Source organism: Gymnoscopelus microlampas (genome assembly GCF_963454915.1).
Source record: "Gymnoscopelus microlampas genome assembly, chromosome: 20".
Taxonomy (NCBI): Eukaryota; Metazoa; Chordata; class Actinopteri; order Myctophiformes; family Myctophidae; genus Gymnoscopelus; species Gymnoscopelus microlampas.
Window position 1 is genome coordinate 28,555,815 of NC_139957.1, and position 18,450 is coordinate 28,574,264.

At 43.5% G+C, this 18,450-nt stretch overlaps 1 protein-coding gene across 2 annotated transcripts in view; it reads left to right on the top strand.

The window, feature by feature from the left end:
• rnf144aa (ring finger protein 144aa) overlaps positions 1-14,119 on the top strand; it is an 81,544-nt gene extending 67,425 nt beyond the window's left edge. Inside the window, exons 10-11 of one of the 2 annotated variants that reach the window (XR_014599804.1) lie at positions 697-773; positions 14,099-14,119. The gene's annotated coding sequence lies outside the window, so the exon portion shown is untranslated. Of the gene's footprint in view, positions 1-696; positions 5,595-14,098 lie in introns of those variants that run through there. The other variant, XR_014599805.1, reaches the window with a different exon arrangement.
• Positions 14,120-18,450: the final 4,331 nt, after the last annotated feature.

Below are 18,450 nucleotides of genomic sequence, written 5' to 3' on the forward strand. Positions count from 1 at the left end.
TCAAGTTTTTTCAAAAATAGCAGATCTACAAGCTCGTAGCGCGGCACTCGGTGCCGCGCTATGAGCTTGTATATCTGCTATTTTTGAATAGCATAAGTGTAAAATAATGCTTTTTAGCATAAAAATGACACAGTTCCAGGTCTCAATGGGTTAAAAAAAAAAGGCTGCGAATTTGAGTTGCAAACTTGCATATGTTAGTGGTGTGAGTTTTACTGTTATGTGTTGGTTGGTAGTGAGACCTTCCAGCGCCGTAGCTATTCCTTCTCGCAGGGACGTTTTTAGAGTAGCCCGTTAGAAATAAATATAAAGGAATGTTCCATTTTTGGGCACACAATTATTACAAAGCTGCTCTATATCACTTTATCTATGCAAGTTTGTACATTTACCATTTGTAAAAGGTCATATCTAGATGTCACCGTACGTCACGACTCGGTTTTATCACTTTAACGTTATGCAGCGGAGGATGTCGTTTTACCATCCTACAGTACGTGTACAGTACATATCATAGGTTTGATTTAATCAGGGAACTATCCAGGAAGCCATCCTTATTTTTGTGGCATGATCTGTGTTTCTCGTTGTCAAAGGTCTTGTGATCATAAACACCCAGTAAAGGAATCACAGTTTTTGTTATTTTGTTTGTTTTGCTCTGTGAGAAAAACAAGAGATAATGCATGGACATTTTACTCCCAATTCCAGGAGGAGGCTGACACATAGCCTACATAAAGAACTTCAATTTACAGACCTTCATCCCAATGTGGTCGGGCAGAAACGTTGTAAGTGCATATTTTATCTTTGAATGCTTTGTTTGGTTTGAAATGGATGCTATTGATCACCTTTAACCACCCAGGCCCTATTTTATACTTCATACGACAGTGTCATGCAAAAGTAGTGAAAAAAATCTACAATCTCACATGTCATGTTGTGGTTATTTCTGGAACTTTTCCATCGATAACGCCATGCTCAAAATAGCGATGCCAGCTTGAAAGCGGTCAAGTCTGTCCGTGGGGTTTTATAAATATTTAACCGGCTAAAAATATGAACAAGAGCTTGTTGACCTCTATCCCCATGGGGTCCATTCTCATTTCATTATGATCTATCATCGCCAAAGTCTGCCATTTTAATCTCCCCACAAAAGCCAAATGGTATGTTCTTAGGCTTGATGGCACGATGAATGGCTGTTCTCGTGGCAGTACATCAGACTCCTCTTCCATGTACAGTACGTGGTAGAGCGATGCTCGTCAAATCGCCTGTATTTCTGTATCTCCTAGTACCGTCTCACCGCGTGGGGCATACTCAAGGATCAGAATGATTTGTGTGCGGTCATGGAAGTAGTTGTAGAAGCCCAGTGTGAGAAAGTACGACTTTGCGGTTGGAAGTAGTACAACCCACAAAAGCCCAAATGGTATGTTCTTAGGCTTGATGTCACGATGAATGACTGTTCTCGTGGCATTACATCAGTGCGTCCGACACCTCTTCCATGTACGTGGTAGAGCGATGCTCGTCCAAATCGCCTGTATTTCTGTATCGCCTAGTACCGTCTCACCGCGTGGGGCATACTCAAGGTTCAAGGTTAGCTTTATTGTCCCTTGCGGGAAATTGGTTTGCAGCCAGATCATAGTAAAAAATACAAATACAAATACCACAAAACAACAACATTCAATACAAGACTGAGATCTAAGAACAGGGCACTACAGACAGAGAGTTCATGACATTCAAATTCAGAGTAGCAAAGTCATCAAAAGTGCATTAGTGGGTACTATGTGCAGAGAGGCAATAATAAAGTGCTATCTGCTGTTCAGCAGTTGAATAGCAGCCGGGACAAAGGAAATTTTGAACCGTTTATTCTTTGCTTTGGGCACCCTCAGCCGACGGCCTGAGGGCAGCAGTTCAAACTCAGACCGAAGTGGGTGATCCGATACCTCCAGGAGGGAGGAGGCTCTCTTAAGCATCTGCCTCTTATATAGTTCTATGAGTTGGGCTTGGGTTCTCCCAGAAATCTTGCTGGCCACTTTGACGAGGCTGCTTCGAGTGGTTATGGTAAAAAGAAAAATCATATCACATAAAGATTTGGCGGACCCCCTGTAGTAACTCTGAGGACCCCCTAGGGGACTCAAGGATCAGAATGATTTGTGTGCGGTCATGGAAGTAGTTGCAGAAGCCCAGTGTGAGAAAGTCTGACTTTGCGGTTGGAAGTAGTACAGAGGCATGGTAATAGAGTTCAACCAAGCAGTGTCGTGCACAGACATTTTGAGGGGCAGGTGCTCAAGTAAATTATACTTTTTTTTGTTTACTTGGTCTGCTCTTTTTTCCCTATACCTCTTTGCCAAAAATAGCAGATCTACAAGCCCACAACGCCTCGCACTGCGAGGCGTTGTGCGAGGCGTTGTGCCCTCTGTGCCCTTTGTGCGAGGCGTTGTGCCCTCTGTGCCCTTTGTGCGAGGCGTTGTGCCCTCTGTGCCCTTTGTGCGAGGCGTTGTGCCCTCTGTGCCCTTTTTTCAAAAGGGCACAGAGGGCAAAGGGCAGGTTCTCCAGCACCACCTAGAGTCTATCTGTGCACGTCCCTGAGAGGCATGGTATTATAGAGTTCAACCAGACGGGTCTATTTATTCACCAAACCAACACATATAACGTTCAATCTTTGTCACAACATTGGCATGGTGGTGTCGATGTGCTGTGCAAAGATCAGTCAATAGATAAGGGTTATAGCAAACATAAGGAACAGAGGACCACTCTCTGTTACACGCAGGATATTGGGATGTCTGAGATGAGACTGAATCTCTTAACTGATAATAAATAACTAAATTTGGATCCATTGGAGCGCACGTTGTTTTGTTTCCATTTCCTGACAAGTAATGGTTCTGGACGAACAAGGTTTCTGCCCGACCGCGACGAAGCTTACACGACATTACTGTTCATTCATATCCATTCCGTACTTCATCGCGCCCTCGTTCAGGGTCATTCAGCAGAACAACTAAAGAACAGACGTTCTGGTCAGCGTCATGTGCAGGGGTTGCCAGATCTGAAAATAGCCGATCTACAAGCCCGTTGTGAGCTTGTAGATCTGCTATTTTCAAATAGCTGATGTACATGTTAAAGTACTCATGTGGGCCATAGTCGCTTCTTTCGGGGCGAGTCTCCTAGATCTGGTTGCTTGTTTCTCTCACAGAATCTGGCAACACTGGTCACGCGCATTGCACAACGTCATCCCTCAAGCCAATTCATTCCAAGACTTCTAGCATAATACAGTTTCATGTGATTATTAGCCTTAAAGTTTTAGCACCTGCTGTAGCCTCTTATCGTTTCTACTGACCCCCACCTTACTATACAAGCATGATCGTTTTATATCGGCGCTAATCCAGTTTCAGCACGGTTTCATTTTGTCCTCTCCTTGAAAATCTCATTCCAGATAAGCTTTTGCTGTTTGTATGACAATCGTGCCAAAACAGATTTCCAGGCAGGATTGGAGAGAAAATAGAAAAAAAGTGTTTTTTTGACCATGTATTGTTAATTGTTGTAAAAAACATATGTTATGGAGATGAACAATTAGCTTTTTTTTTATTTTTATGCAAGTGCTGCACTGTGTATATGGGTTCCATTCGTTTTGCTTTGTGTTCCGGTCAGGTTAAAACTACTGTATTCATTCATTTTTTGTATGTTACGATACCTTCTGTGTTGTTCACAGAATGGAACTGAGCGGTTGAAATCAATACAAACTCAGTGGAGTCACTCACGAGAGATCACACACACCCACCCGCTAAATGGTTTTCACAATGCTTTGGACTTGGGGTCCTTTAAGGTTTTTATATCATCTGGCGGTGTCCTCCAAGCCTGCATGGGGAAGAGATGTATTTGAAAATGTTCCATCTGATGTGTTTAAAAACGTTTTTAACCCATTAAGACCTGAGGCCGATTTCTACAAATGTTTTCTGAAAAACGTATGTTTCTATGTCAGCGGTTCTCAAACTTTTTCATGTCAAGGACCCCCCAAAATTATAAACATTTTGGCCGTTTGGCCGCCGACCCCCGTCTCAAAATATTTTCTTTTCCGGGGACCCCCCCCCCCCCGCTGTACTTGCCTTGAACAACAAGTAGCTAGCCGGCTAATGCTAATGCTCTGGCCGTCTGTTGTGCTTTATCGAGTCTGCCACCGAAGCTAAAATGAGTACCACCTCTTCTAAAAAATCACACCCAGTGTGAAGTGAGCGTGTTATTTAGCAACAACAGTGGCCATCACAGTGATGGAAGCTCACTTTTTTTTTAAAAGTATTTCTTTTGAAGTGCGTGGTGCTATTTATAGGTTATTAATTTCATCATGCGTCTCGCTAGCCAATCACAGTACTGAGCAAAGGGTGTGAATAGAGTCAGCCAATCACAGTACAGCGAAAGACAATTTTTCACGACGGTCTTTTCACGACGGTCCCAAACCCACTTATAGGAGCGGCTACACCGCTCACAAATAGCAGATATAGATCTGCTATTTTTGAAAAATCTTGAAACTTTTTTTTTTTTTTTCAAAAAACTGTTAGGCTTTAGAAAACATTTGTAAGAATCGCCTCAGGTCTTAATGGGTTAAAGACCTGAAAATCCACAGTCTTTTTTTTCCTTTCTCTTTTTCTAAACATCTTAAACCGTCTTTACACAATTGTACATACTGTATTTCACCATGTCTGCTGCCTGGCAACACCGAACAGATAGATATTATGCAACAAATACTAAAGGGCCAAACCGTAGACTTTTACAATCACCTCTGTGTCACACACACACCATCCGTTTTCCACAGCAGGGCCAAATGGGGGCTTATTTTTATGACTCAACTTTGACTCGGATCAATATGCTATCGCTAATTGGCAGCAAGATGTATAAAGAAGAACCCACCTCTCATGTTTTTTGTTTTTAAATCTCACCCATGCCCTTGTCGAGGAGAGATCGAAGCCGAGTAGCTTTACCAAGATTTCCGTTGCAACTTTACCGAGATCGAGTCTGGCTAATGATCAGCGATTTATATTTTATAACCTGTCGTGTCAATAGGTAATGTTGCATGCTCTTTGCTCTGACTACTAATTTATGTGTTAGAGATTACAATGTCGTAGCCTCGGAAGATCTTTGGACTTGGTAGCATTGTCACTCATAACATTTTCTTTTTTTTTTGTTCTTTGAAAAAAAAAAGAAAAAATACCACAATTTCTTACAAGGATGAACCTTTTGGTTATAGAGTTAAGACTTGCCTAAATTGGTTACCCTCACTCTGTCTGTTTCCTTCTTTATGCCTGTTTTTATACGCCTGTGTTGGATTATGTTCTACTTTGTATTTCCTGTATCAACAAGGAAGGGAAGCCTCAGTCCAGGTGGGTCAGTTCGCCCTCAGTCAGTCACCTTTGCACATACTAGATCATTGAGATCGAAACAGAATATTTTAGGCGTGGGATAGTTTCCCCTGTATTTTTCATGTCAAGGACCCCGAAAATTGTTTGTATTTGGCCGCGGACCCCCATCTAAAAAAAAATTTGTCCCAGAGGCAAAGATTTGAGTTACACATGTTTGCTTTAAAAACATATATATTCAAAGATTTGCACACATTTTCACGATTTCTCAAAAATAGCAGATCTACAAGCTCATAGCGCGGCACTCGGTGCCGCGCTATGAGCTTGTATATCTGCTGTTTTTGAATAGCCGAAGTGTAAAATAATGCTTTTTTTTTAGCTCTAATCAAGAAGTGACACAGATGCGTTCCAGGTCTTAATTTGTCAAGTGATGTGGATGTGCCGAACTGAAGGTCGACTGACCCAAGCCATGATTGACGTAGAGAACCTTGCAAAAAATGGCATATTTGGACAGCTTCTGTACAATTTGAGATATATAGTTGCCATCTCCCCGTGTATCCGCAGTCCCACTAACACTGTGACACAAGGTATTAAAGGTTGTTGTTTTTTGTGATTCTGTTCTTTTTATTGTGATGTTCTGAAGTATTGCGCAATAGCTCCCTCTGCTGTTAAGATAATGCTTTACTTTTTTCAAAATGTTAACCAGTTGAAAGGGGCAGCTTCAGTGGCGTACCCACTGTAGAGGCAGGGCCTGCCCAACTAAGATCTCGCCTCCCCTAAAAAAAAACAAATAACCTGAAAAGGTGTCATTGCGTGCTCAATGTCCTCAAAGTCACGCATCCAACAAGCTTTGAACTGAGCAGATAGGACATTCAGTTCCAGAAATAATGGCCAAAACATCTTGGAAAACGGCCAAAAATCTCGCCTGCCCTAAATGTAAATCCTGGGGACGCCACTGGGCAGCTTAAAAACCTTAACAGAAATGTAAAAGAAACATTGTGAATAACTTAAAAATACATTTTCAGATAGGTGACAGAATGTCAGCCAATCAGGAGAGAGAGTACCCATTTATCAGCTTAATTTTTTATAGTGTTCCACTTCCAATTTTGCCTGCTCATTTCTTTGTGTCATCACTTCCGATTTCACTTGTTTAATCTGTATCCTGGCTGAGCTCTCTATCCTGATTGGATAAAATTGGTATCCCGACCTGAAAATGCATTTTCTGTTCAATGAAGAGCTGGAGAGACTGTTACTGAACAAACACTCTAATGAGTACTAACGCAACGCAATGAGTATACTATCAGAATACAGAGCTATTTAACACTTATTTTAACCAAATAAAATCACTTACCCTACAGTACCTTTAAGGTTAAAACATGGCAGAATATTGAAACAGCTGCAGCTAATAACATTGATAATATATGTTAGATTTACGTGGGCCAGCAAGTATATTTTTTATTGCTTGCACATTGACACCTCTACATCTAACACGCCCATCCTTTGAGTAGCTTATATCACAGTGTAATATAAGGTCAGTGTTATGCAGTCTGCCATGTTTTAACTCTTTTTTTTAATTTAAACCTGAACTAGATAACGAAAAAGATCTGCCCCTTTGGTTGATAAATGACCATGATGTTTATCATTGGATACACTAGTCCAGTGCTTCTCATCCTTTTCATTCCGTGACCCCCAAAATAATAATTGAACGGGGGACCCTTACCCTGATAAGCACATGGAATTGTACGAGTTGAGGCATTTAAATATTGTCAAAATAGCCGATCTACAAGCTCACAACGCCTCACAACACAAGGCGGTGTGAGCTTGTAGATCTGCTATATATTTTTTTGCCTCCTATATTATTTGACAATTTGGCCAATGTTTGACCCGTGTTTATAGAATAGTTTGTTGATTACTTTTGATGCAGTAATGGTCTTTTTCTCTCAGAAAAGGAAGAGCTTGACTTATAAGTAAACAAAGGTCAATGAATTTACAGTCAATAGAACTAGGCTGATGCCCGTTGGAAACGATGCCTGTTAGAAACGTATGCCCCTCCGGTTGTGCAATACCAGTTGTACCTGTTGTACTCAATTTGACGCATTGTTAGAGAACTTAGTGCATGACCCTTTAACATAGTACTTGGAGGCCAGTCTATAACGTCAGTACTATGACGGCACGTTGATAACATCAGGGATCTCCATACATGGGCATAAAAGGGACTCATAGAGACAGACACACACAAGATACTGAGAATTGGGGCTTTTAGGTTCTGGACAACCACCGGTCAGACCAACACGCCCTCTGGTCCTCGGTGATGCACACGCCACGGTTAAAGTCGGTCTGCCGGACAGTGCTCGAGTTGAGGGGGGGACAGACACACACGGAGACAGAGATTCTGTGCATTAATACATAGATGGACGCCCCCCCATCACTGACTTCCTCTAGAGATGATTCCTTATGGCTAGGAACTGGCCTCTATAGAGTGAAATATGCACATAACAGCCAGGACACCCTGAATACACACTGAATATATTTTGTTTTTACAAAGGGGGGGGGGGGAATCCAAGGCACGCTTATGGCAAAATGTTTTAAGTTAAAGCGCCTTCATTTCAATGGCAGAATGTTTCGAAAAAACAATACATGTGTAAAAACAGGGGCAGCTGTTTGTTTCTTACTGTTTGAAAATAAGTCATGTATGAATTTCATCTCCCCCCACACGCCTCTCTGACACCAGCAGCTCCGATTAAATGACATCCTTATTTAAAATAGGACGTCAACCTACTCTTCGTCCGCTCATTTCCATTGCGTTTGACTCTGTAAACAAGCAGCTTTAGTCCTGTGCTCTGTTTGATCAGCACCTGGGTCTCAGGCCTTTCGCTCCTCCAAAGAACAGGTTGTTCTCTCTCTCTTTTCTCTTCGCTCTCTTTGTCTCTCCATTTCCTGCCAGACGCTGTGGATCGGGAGGCATTAACCAGACAACCCTGAAAATGAAAGTGCAAACTCCAAATAACAACCCCGGTCATATATCATCCCTCACCAGCTGTTCTCCGTTTGGAAGGCTCTCCAACCAATCACCGGGCAGGACCACAGGAAGTTGCCATCTGTGGGCGCCATGGCGACGACGGGGTCTGTGGATGAGGGCGTTTTGAGGCTGATGTGTTATCTGGAGCAAATGAAGTATGATGCACACATGGAGAAAACAGGAGGGGAGGAGAAAAAGATGGGGACAGAGATGGACCGGAAGGAAAGTTGACTTCCAATGGGTGGAATCGAATAACCCATTAAGGCGAGGTGAGGTTCCCATTCTACAAAATGTCTTCTAAATCCTAACAGTTTAAAAAAAAAAAAACCTATGTTTCTATATCAGTGGTTCTCAAACGTTTTCATGTCAAAGACCCCCAGAATGAAATGCATTTGGCCGCGGACCCCCATCTCAAAATATTTTCTTCCAGGGACCCCCAAAATGATATGCATTTGGCCGCGGACCCCCATCTCAAAAGATTTTGTTCCAGGGATCCCCAGAAGCAAAGATTTGAGTTACAAATGTTCAAATTGAAAATATATATATTCAAAGATTTGCACAAATGTTCACGATTTTTCTAAAATAGCCAAAGTGTAAAATAATGCCTTTCAGGCTCAAATCAAAAAGTGACACAGATGCGTTCCAGGTCTTAAAGGGATAAAGGACTGACACAGAGAGAGAGAGTTGATCTCCAACACAGTGTAATAGAGGAGAGAGAGAGAGAGAGGCACCTGCTCTGCACAGAACGCAGGGTTCTGCCATCACATGTGTGCTGGCTGCTGGCCGATCGAGCCCTGGCCCTGCTCTGGCTTTATCTAATGCACTTCACTGCCAAGTCCTCCTCCTCCTCTCTGCTCCAACCCATCCTCTGCTGCTCTGCAGTTACAGTACAGTACGTATCAGCCAGCTAGCCAGCCAGCCAGCCAAGCAACCCTTAACCTCTATCATCATAGCAAAAAAAAATATCGACTGACGGAATAGAAAACGTGCACTGACTCCCGCCATGGTGCGTTGCAGTATCAGCAGTGATCAGTGGTGGAAAGTAACTAAGTACATTTACTTAAGTAACATTTGTAGGTATCTGTACTTTACTTTCCAATTTCCAATATTTTTGTACTTTTACTCAAGTACATTTTTTATTCCGGACTTTTACTTGTAACAGAGTACTTCTACCTTGCAGTATTGATACTTTTACTTAAGTAAAACATTAGAGAACTTTTCCCACACACTGGCTCATGATGGTTTATCACACAGTCAAGACAAGCTGGACTGGGACTGTAGTGTGGCGATGCACCACGTTAGCACAGCAGCACACCCGGACAGTTCTGAAGGCATGAGTCCACAGAACTGTCCAAGTAACGTTTTGATGAATGTGGCATGAAGCATCTCAAAGCAATATTGAATATTGAAGATATGAGGTGGATTGCCCAGCATGTGCTATTCAGACATTATTGGCTACAGACCAGGCCTTGACTAAAAGCAGCACAGAAAATTGACTGAACCGAATAGCTCTTTATGGGTAAATTTAATTTACATGTGAGATATGTTCATTTTTCTCTTCATTTTTATCACTTGGCTCCCTTGGATTCGACTTCAATCTGTTTAACACATCTTATTTTGTGAGTTGAAACGTGGTTTCTTGGCATGTCTATACTTCATTTGCAACTTAAAAAAAAAAAAAACTTAAGAATTTGGCATATAGGCAGATACCACCTCTCTTCATATGGTTCAAATACAGCACATCTGTTGGCGATGCAGTCTCAGATTTCACAGTTGTAGGTGTTGATTGATGGCTCGGCGCGAGTTAGCCTGTATTTAGTGAACCATAAATGTGTGCAGTGAACAGAATCTGATTTGCATAAAGAAAGATAGCAGCTATTTTTGTTCTCCCCCAATTCGAGGTTATAATAGATTATAGTGGTTCATTAACCTGCCGTATTATGTAGTTGACGAATGCAGTTAGAGAAACTTGACTTCTCTGCATGGTTGAACTAATAGCGTTCATCTGATACAGGAATCTGAAGTCTAATAATGATCTATTGATACGGTATGAGTTTTAGCTTTAGTCACTTTTGGCTTCTGCCGTGTTTATCTCCAGAATTATTTTTTAATGTGAAAGAAGTGTGGCGGCTTGGGAAGGCAACAAAACCTCCTAATAGGCTCTATGCACAGCCGCCATATTGGAGAGAAATTGGGCCTCTTCCTTACTTACTTCCTCACTTCCTTCACAGGTGTTACCGATTGATACTAATGAAGGCTCTGTTCTATTCTGGTCAAACCGAGTCAGGGTGCTGATATTGTTGCATGTTGGCTCACTGGAAACACTCTGCTACACCAGTGGGTCTCAACGTGTGGTCCAGGGACCCTCATGGTTCCTTGAGGGGGTTCCAAATGGCCCCTTGCGGATTGGCTAACTCTGAGAGTGTACAAATGGAACCAAATGGACCCTTACGGGTCCATTTGGTTCCATTTGTACACTCTCAGAGTTATGAGAAGTAACTAGCTACACTAAATGGAACAGAGCCTTAATTAGTATCATTGGTAACACCTGTTAAGGAAGTAGGGAAGGGCCCCAATTTATTTCCAATATGGCTGCTGTGCATAGAGCCTATTGTGAATTCACATAGTTTAGTGGTGGTGAGGTGAGTAATGTGAATGGCCGTTGCTGGCCAGCAGAGGGAACCAGAGTGCTATAGAAGGAATAGGAATTGTTCATACCACATGCATTCACACACACACACACACACACACACACACACACACACACACACACACACACACACACACACACACACACACACACACACACACACACACACAGATGCAGAGTGTGTGATGTGGAACATCAACTATGAGGGAAGACAGACATTTGCTACAAGAGCCACTGCAGACTGATAGTGTTTTCCTGCACGTTATAGCTTGTCTCGCGTATGGTCCATTTAGCTACTGTAGTAGCCACACAACCAGACATGAGTTCATCAAACACATGGGCTAACGGTCTAGAAATGGGCCAGAGATCAGTGGTTCTCAACCTGTGGGTCGGGACCCAGGAAGGTCCCCACATGATCTTTCTTTTGGGGGGTGTGGGGGGGGGTCCCCAGATGTCAGATGTGAACTTAAGTGACATTTTAAGGACCTTTAACACCTTTGTAATACCTAAAAAAAAGAAAGAAAAAAAATACCATTTCTGCATCAAAAGTAATCAACAAACTATACCCACTGGTCAAACATTGGCCAAATTGTCAAATAATATAAGAATGAGGCAAACATTGTGAAAATGATCTGTGAGCTTGTAGATCTGCTATTTTCACAACTGTGGAACCGAGTCAAGCTAAATGTAATGCCTCAACTCCTACAATTCCAAGTGCTTGTCGTGGTGGGGGGTCCCCAGTTTAAAAGTGATTATTTTAGGGGGTCGCTGCCTTTTACCTCTGAGTCTACACCAAATCTCTTCGGTGACAATAGCTGATCTACAAGCTCACAACGTGTTGGCGACGCGACGTGAGCTCGTAGATCTGCTATTTTCACAGAATATTCACCTGCTAGATGCTAGGGTTCATGTGTTTCCAGGGTTCATCGACATGCCGGCTTGTGGTGGATATTTTTGTCAAAATTAATTGAAATTCAAACTATTACCTAGCCCTAAATGTATACTACCAGTGCTGTGGTCCTCAAAGTGGATTGAGGGACCTTCGGGGTTCCTTGAAGTTGGTCCAAATTGGTTCCATCGGTACACTCTTAGAGTTAGGGTTCCTTGAGAATAAAACGTTTGAGAACCACTGTCCTAGTGGACTCCAAATGTAATTAGGTCTTATGATCAAAATAAGAACACAATAATGTAATTTGCCAAGGACAAGTTTTGCTACGGACACATTTGTCCGTGTATGGACATATTGATGACCCCTGTGGTGGTTCATAGTCAAACATTCTTGCGTTCAATAATGGTGGTCGTACAAAAAACATGTATTGTTTTCTGTCTCTGTGCACTAATGAGTGTTCGGGCCCTGTCAGTGATTCCTGACAGGTCACTGGAATGAATGAAGTAAACACAGGTTGACTTAGAGCTATAAAGAGCTCCCCGTTAGCACTCCGCGGGGGGTTAAGGGTTAATAATAGGCATGCGCCCCTCGCTCATGCACTCTCTCACATGGCGTTGGATGTTTGCTGTGACCAAAAGGACCATTGTACATTACCCAGTGACTGACTGTAAGGATGACAGGGCTGGTCGGGGGTCCCGCCTCTGATCTGCTCCGTCTCAGCATGCCGGCAGTATTGTTCGTTCGTCCTCGCTGCCCATGACGCCCATTAGCTTCCATTAGCCTCCATTACCTTCCTGGAGTTCAGCAATACTCGGGTCACGCCTTGTCTATAGGAGTGATGTATGACTCAAAGCACGAACAAGAAAGAACAGCCACACTGACACTGATGTCCTCAAAAACAAACAAACAAGATGTTTTTTCCAGTTTTTTTCTGGACCGGTTGAGATTGTGAGCGATATTTCTACTTACGGTTTACAGTATATCTACCTACCTATATTAGTATTTTATTGGAACCAACAGCAAGTGTGAGTTCAGTTCAGAAAGCTTCACTAATTGACTCATCCCATGAAATTATTGTATAGGCTGTTTTTTTTACACTATTGTACAACGTTCAACATTCTCTACAATACATACAACAGTATTGAAGGTCCATTGTGGAACCTTGGGCCGTCAACCTTTACTTTATAGAGTCAGAAGGCAGGCCTTGCCAGCCACCGCTTTGATATACTGAATGTAAAAGACTAGACGTTCGGGCCGCTACGCGGCCCGAACGTCTAGCGTGACGCGTCGTTCACTTTGCAGTGCCACCTTACAGGCACCTCACAGTGTGAGAGAGAGTTTTGTGCTCTCCTAAATCCACGGCAGGCTTTGAAAGTACCCACTTCAGAAAGAGGTGACGTGCATCACCTCTCCAATGACCAAAACCCACTATGGAAGCCGTCGAACTGGTGCGATCTGACGGCATCCTAGAATTTATAGGTAGGATGTGATGTCATGCGTGATGTCATGCGGTCGTGAGATTACGTCACACTGGCGTTGTGTCCATATTCGGGACGACCGTCTCATCGTGATGTCAGATTATGTCACACTGGCTACATACGTACATACTGACAACCGACATGGCGCAGGATTCAAATTGTATATATACTAGAAGTTAGCGGCCCGAACGTCTAGCGTGACGCGTCGTTCACTTTGCAGTGCGCCATGTCTGGCGTTGTATCTCCAGCCGTTGTGGCTTTGGTGAAGTTGTCGTCATTGTGGTGGAGAGAGTTCTTGTGGTGGAGAGAGTTCCTTGTATAGATTATTACTATTTATCACTATGGAAGCCGTCGAACTGGTGCGATCTGACGGCATCCGAGAATTTATAGGTAGGATGTGATGTCATGTGATGTCATGCTGTCGTGAGATTACGTCACACTGGCGTTGTCATCGTGATGTCAGATTACGTCACACCGTCACACTGGCGTCGCATACGGACAACCGACATGGCGCAGGATTCAAATTGTATATATAGATAGATAAGAATTTCAGAATTCTCCCTGCGCTCATCTGAGAGCTGGTCTTAGCATGCTGCCTTGTTGTGGAGCGAATGACATCGCAAAATGATCAGGCTTGTATTTTGTTTTATATATCATTAATTTGCTGTTCTTTTATTCACATATTATAGAGGGAATCTCCCTTCTTGTTCTGTCCCTCCCTCCCTCCCTCCCTCCCTCCAGCCTCTCTCTCTCTCTCCGTCTTCCTGACTGTTTGCCCAGGGTCATTCACCTGAGCCCCCCTCACCTGGCACAGGCTGGAAGGTAAATGTCTTCTTCTTTCCCTACACCAGTGGTTCTCAAACTTTTTCATGTCAAGGACCCCCTAATTGACACTTATTACCCCGCGGACCCCCATTTGAAAAGATAAGCCAGGCACCCCAATAAGAGAAGGTTTTTACGGCTCTCTAACAGTGATTCTCAACCATTTTAATTTCAAGGACCCCCAGTTTGACATGCATTAGGGCTACGGACCCCCATTTAATGGCATTTTATACCTCTGGGACCCCAATTCACATTGTAAAACCAATGTTAATTTAACTCTGAGAGTGTACAAATGGAACCAAATGGACCCGTTAGGGTCCATTTGGTTCCATTTGTACACTCTCAGAGTTACAGACCCATAAGGGTCCATTTGGTTCCTGTCCTCATCTAGCTTTTTCGGTCAACATGACGTACCTCATAACAGCAATGGCTTTGAAGATATCAATAAATAAAATGATAAATGGTGCATTTATAATAGCGCCTTTATCCAAAGAGCTTTACAATGTGCATAACTGTCATCCATTCACACACACACACACACACACACACACACACACACACACACACACACACACACACACACACACACACACACACACACACATTCACACACACATTCACACGCTGACGGCAGAGGCAACAATGCAAGGCGCCAACATGTTCATCGGGAGCGTTTGGAGGGGGAAGTGTCTTGCTCAAGGACACTTTGACACTAACCCATGGGGGGAGCCAGGGATCAAACAAACAAGGAACCTTCCAATCGGCTGCTCTACCTCATAGCTCCACATGTCAAATTCTAAACTTTTTTTCAGTAGAAAGCCATACTGTGCAGCCAGTGGTGGAAAGTAACTAAGTACATTTATTCAAGTACTGTACTGTACTTAAGTCCAATTTTGAGGTATTTGTACTTTACTTGAGTATTTACAATTTCCAATGCGTCTCCTTCTACTCCACTACATCTCGGATCCACAATATTGTACTTTTACTCCACTACAATTATTTGAAAACTTAAGTTACTAGTTAGTTGTAGATTTTGATTATTATTACAAAACATACATTAACCACTTCAACCATATACATTTCAGCTATTAGAAAATAGCCGATCTACAAGCTCACAATGCGTCCGTCACCACGCATTGTGAGCTTGTAGATTTCTATACATTTGAAAACTTGAAATGCGACTTTCTGCGTAATGAGTACTTTGTACTTTCGGCACTTTAAGTACATTTTGATACTTTTGTACTTTTACTCAAGTACATGTTTAATTACGAACTTTTACTTGTAACAGAGTATTTGTACATTGCAGTATACTTTTACTTAAAACATTTGAGTACTTTTTCCACCACTGCTGTGCAGCAGCCCGTGAATCTTGATTTTGAAAAGTGCTTTTCACTTTTAATTCTCCTTTTTCAGGGCAATTCTCTTTTTTTTGGAAGAGAAACCCGTGAGTCTAACAGTGAGTTTGTAGAAACAAGTTGGAACTCTTTCCAGCCACTAAGTTTTTAACCTAGCGTCAGTCATGTCTCTGTTAGTCACTTAACTCACTGAGTGCCATTAACGTGTTTCACGTGTTTTTACCGCTATGGCGCTGGGTGCCATTAACGTGTTTCACGTGTTTTTACCGCTATGGCGCTGGGTGCCATTAACGTGTTTCACGTGTTTTTACCGCTATGGCGCTGGGTGCCATTAACGTGTTTGACGTGTTTTTACCACTATGGCGCTGGGTGCCATTAACGTGTTTCACGTGTTTTTACCACTATGGCGCTGGGTGCCATTAACGTGTTTGACGTGTTTTTACCACTATGGCGCTGGGTGCCATTAACGTGTTTGACGTGTTTTTACCACTATGGCGCTGGGTGCCATTAACGTGTTTGACGTGTTTTTACCGCTATGGCGCTGGGTGCCATTAACGTGTTTCACGTGTTTTTACCGCTATGGCGCTGGGTGCCATTAACGTGTTTCACGTGTTTTTACCACTATGGCGCTGGGTGCCATTAACGTGTTTCACGTGTTTTTACCGCTATGGCGCTGGGTGCCATTAACGTGTTTCACGTGTTTTTACCGCTATGGCGCTGGGTGCCATTAACGTGTTTGACGTGTTTTTACCACTATGGCGCTGGGTGCCATTAACGTGTTTGACGTGTTTTTACCACTATGGCGCTGGGTGCCATTAACGTGTTTGACGTGTTTTTACCACTATGGCGCTGGGTGCCATTAACGTGTTTGACGTGTTTTTACCGCTATGGCGCTGGGTGCCATTAACGTGTTTGACGTGTTTTTACCGCTATGGCGCTGGGTGCCATTAACGTGTTTCACGTGTTTTTACCACTATGGCGCTGGGTGCCATTAACGTGTTTCACGTGTTTTTACCGCTATGGCGCTGGGTGCCATTAACGTGTTTCACGTGTTTTTACCGCTATGGCGCTGGGTGCCATTAACGTGTTTGACGTGTTTTTACCGCTATGGCGCTGGGTGCCATTAACGTGTTTGACGTGTTTTTACCACTATGGCGCTGGGTGCCATTAACGTGTTTGACGTGTTTTTACCACTATGGCGCTGGGTGCCATTAACGTGTTTGACGTGTTTTTACCGCTATGGCGCTGGGTGCCATTAACGTGTTTGACGTGTTTTTACCACTATGGCGCTGGGTGCCATTAACGTGTTTGACGTGTTTTTACCACTATGGCGCTGGGTGCCATTAACGTGTTTCACGTGTTTTTACCACTATGGCGCTGGGTGCCATTAACGTGTTTGACGTGTTTTTACCACTATGGCGCTGGGTGCCATTAACGTGTTTCACGTGTTTTTACCACTATGGCGCTGGGTGCCATTAACGTGTTTCACGTGTTTTTACCACTATGGCGCTGGGTGCCATTAACGTGTTTCACGTGTTTTTACCACTATGGCGCTGGGTGCCATTAACGTGTTTGACGTGTTTTTACCACTATGGCGCTGGGTGCCATTAACGTGTTTGACGTGTTTTTACCACTATGGCGCTGGGTGCCATTAACGTGTTTCACGTGTTTTTACCGCTATGGCGCTGGGTGCCATTAACGTGTTTGACGTGTTTTTACCACTATGGCGCTGGGTGCCATTAACGTGTTTCACGTGTTTTTACCGCTATGGCGCTGGGTGCCATTAACGTGTTTCACGTGTTTTTACCACTATGGCGCTGGGTGCCATTAACGTGTTTGACGTGTTTTTACCACTATGGCGCTGGGTGCCATTAACGTGTTTCACGTGTTTTTACCGCTATGGCGCTGGGTGCCATTAACGTGTTTGACGTGTTTTTACCACTATGGCGCTGGGTGCCATTAACGTGTTTCACGTGTTTTTACCGCTATGGCGCTGGGTGCCATTAACGTGTTTCACGTGTTTTTACCGCTATGGCGCTGGGTGCCATTAACGTGTTTCACGTGTTTTTACCACTATGGCGCTGGGTGCCATTAACGTGTTTCACGTGTTTTTACCGCTATGGCGCTGGGTGCCATTAACGTGTTTGACGTGTTTTTACCACTATGGCGCTGGGTGCCATTAACGTGTTTGACGTGTTTTTACCACTATGGCGCTGGGTGCCATTAACGTGTTTCACGTGTTTTTACCGCTATGGCGCTGGGTGCCATTAACGTGTTTGACGTGTTTTTACCGCTATGGCGCTGGGTGCCATTAACGTGTTTCACGTGTTTTTACCACTATGGCGCTGGGTGCCATTAACGTGTTTCACGTGTTTTTACCACTATGGCGCTGGGTGCCATTAACGTGTTTCACGTGTTTTTACCGCTATGGCGCTGGGTGCCATTAACGTGTTTGACGTGTTTTTACCACTATGGCGCTGGGTGCCATTAACGTGTTTGACGTGTTTTTACCACTATGGCGCTGGGTGCCATTAACGTGTTTCACGTGTTTTTACCGCTATGGCGCTGGGTGCCATTAACGTGTTTGACGTGTTTTTACCGCTATGGCGCTGGGTGCCATTAACGTGTTTGACGTGTTTTTACCACTATGGCGCTGGGTGCCATTAACGTGTTTGACGTGTTTTTACCGCTATGGCGCTGGGTGCCATTAACGTGTTTCACGTGTTTTTACCACTATGGCGCTGGGTGCCATTAACGTGTTTCACGTGTTTTTACCACTATGGCGCTGGGTGCCATTAACGTGTTTCACGTGTTTTTACCGCTATGGCGCTGGGTGCCATTAACGTGTTTCACGTGTTTTTACCACTATGGCGCTGGGTGCCATTAACGTGTTTCACGTGTTTTTACCGCTATGGC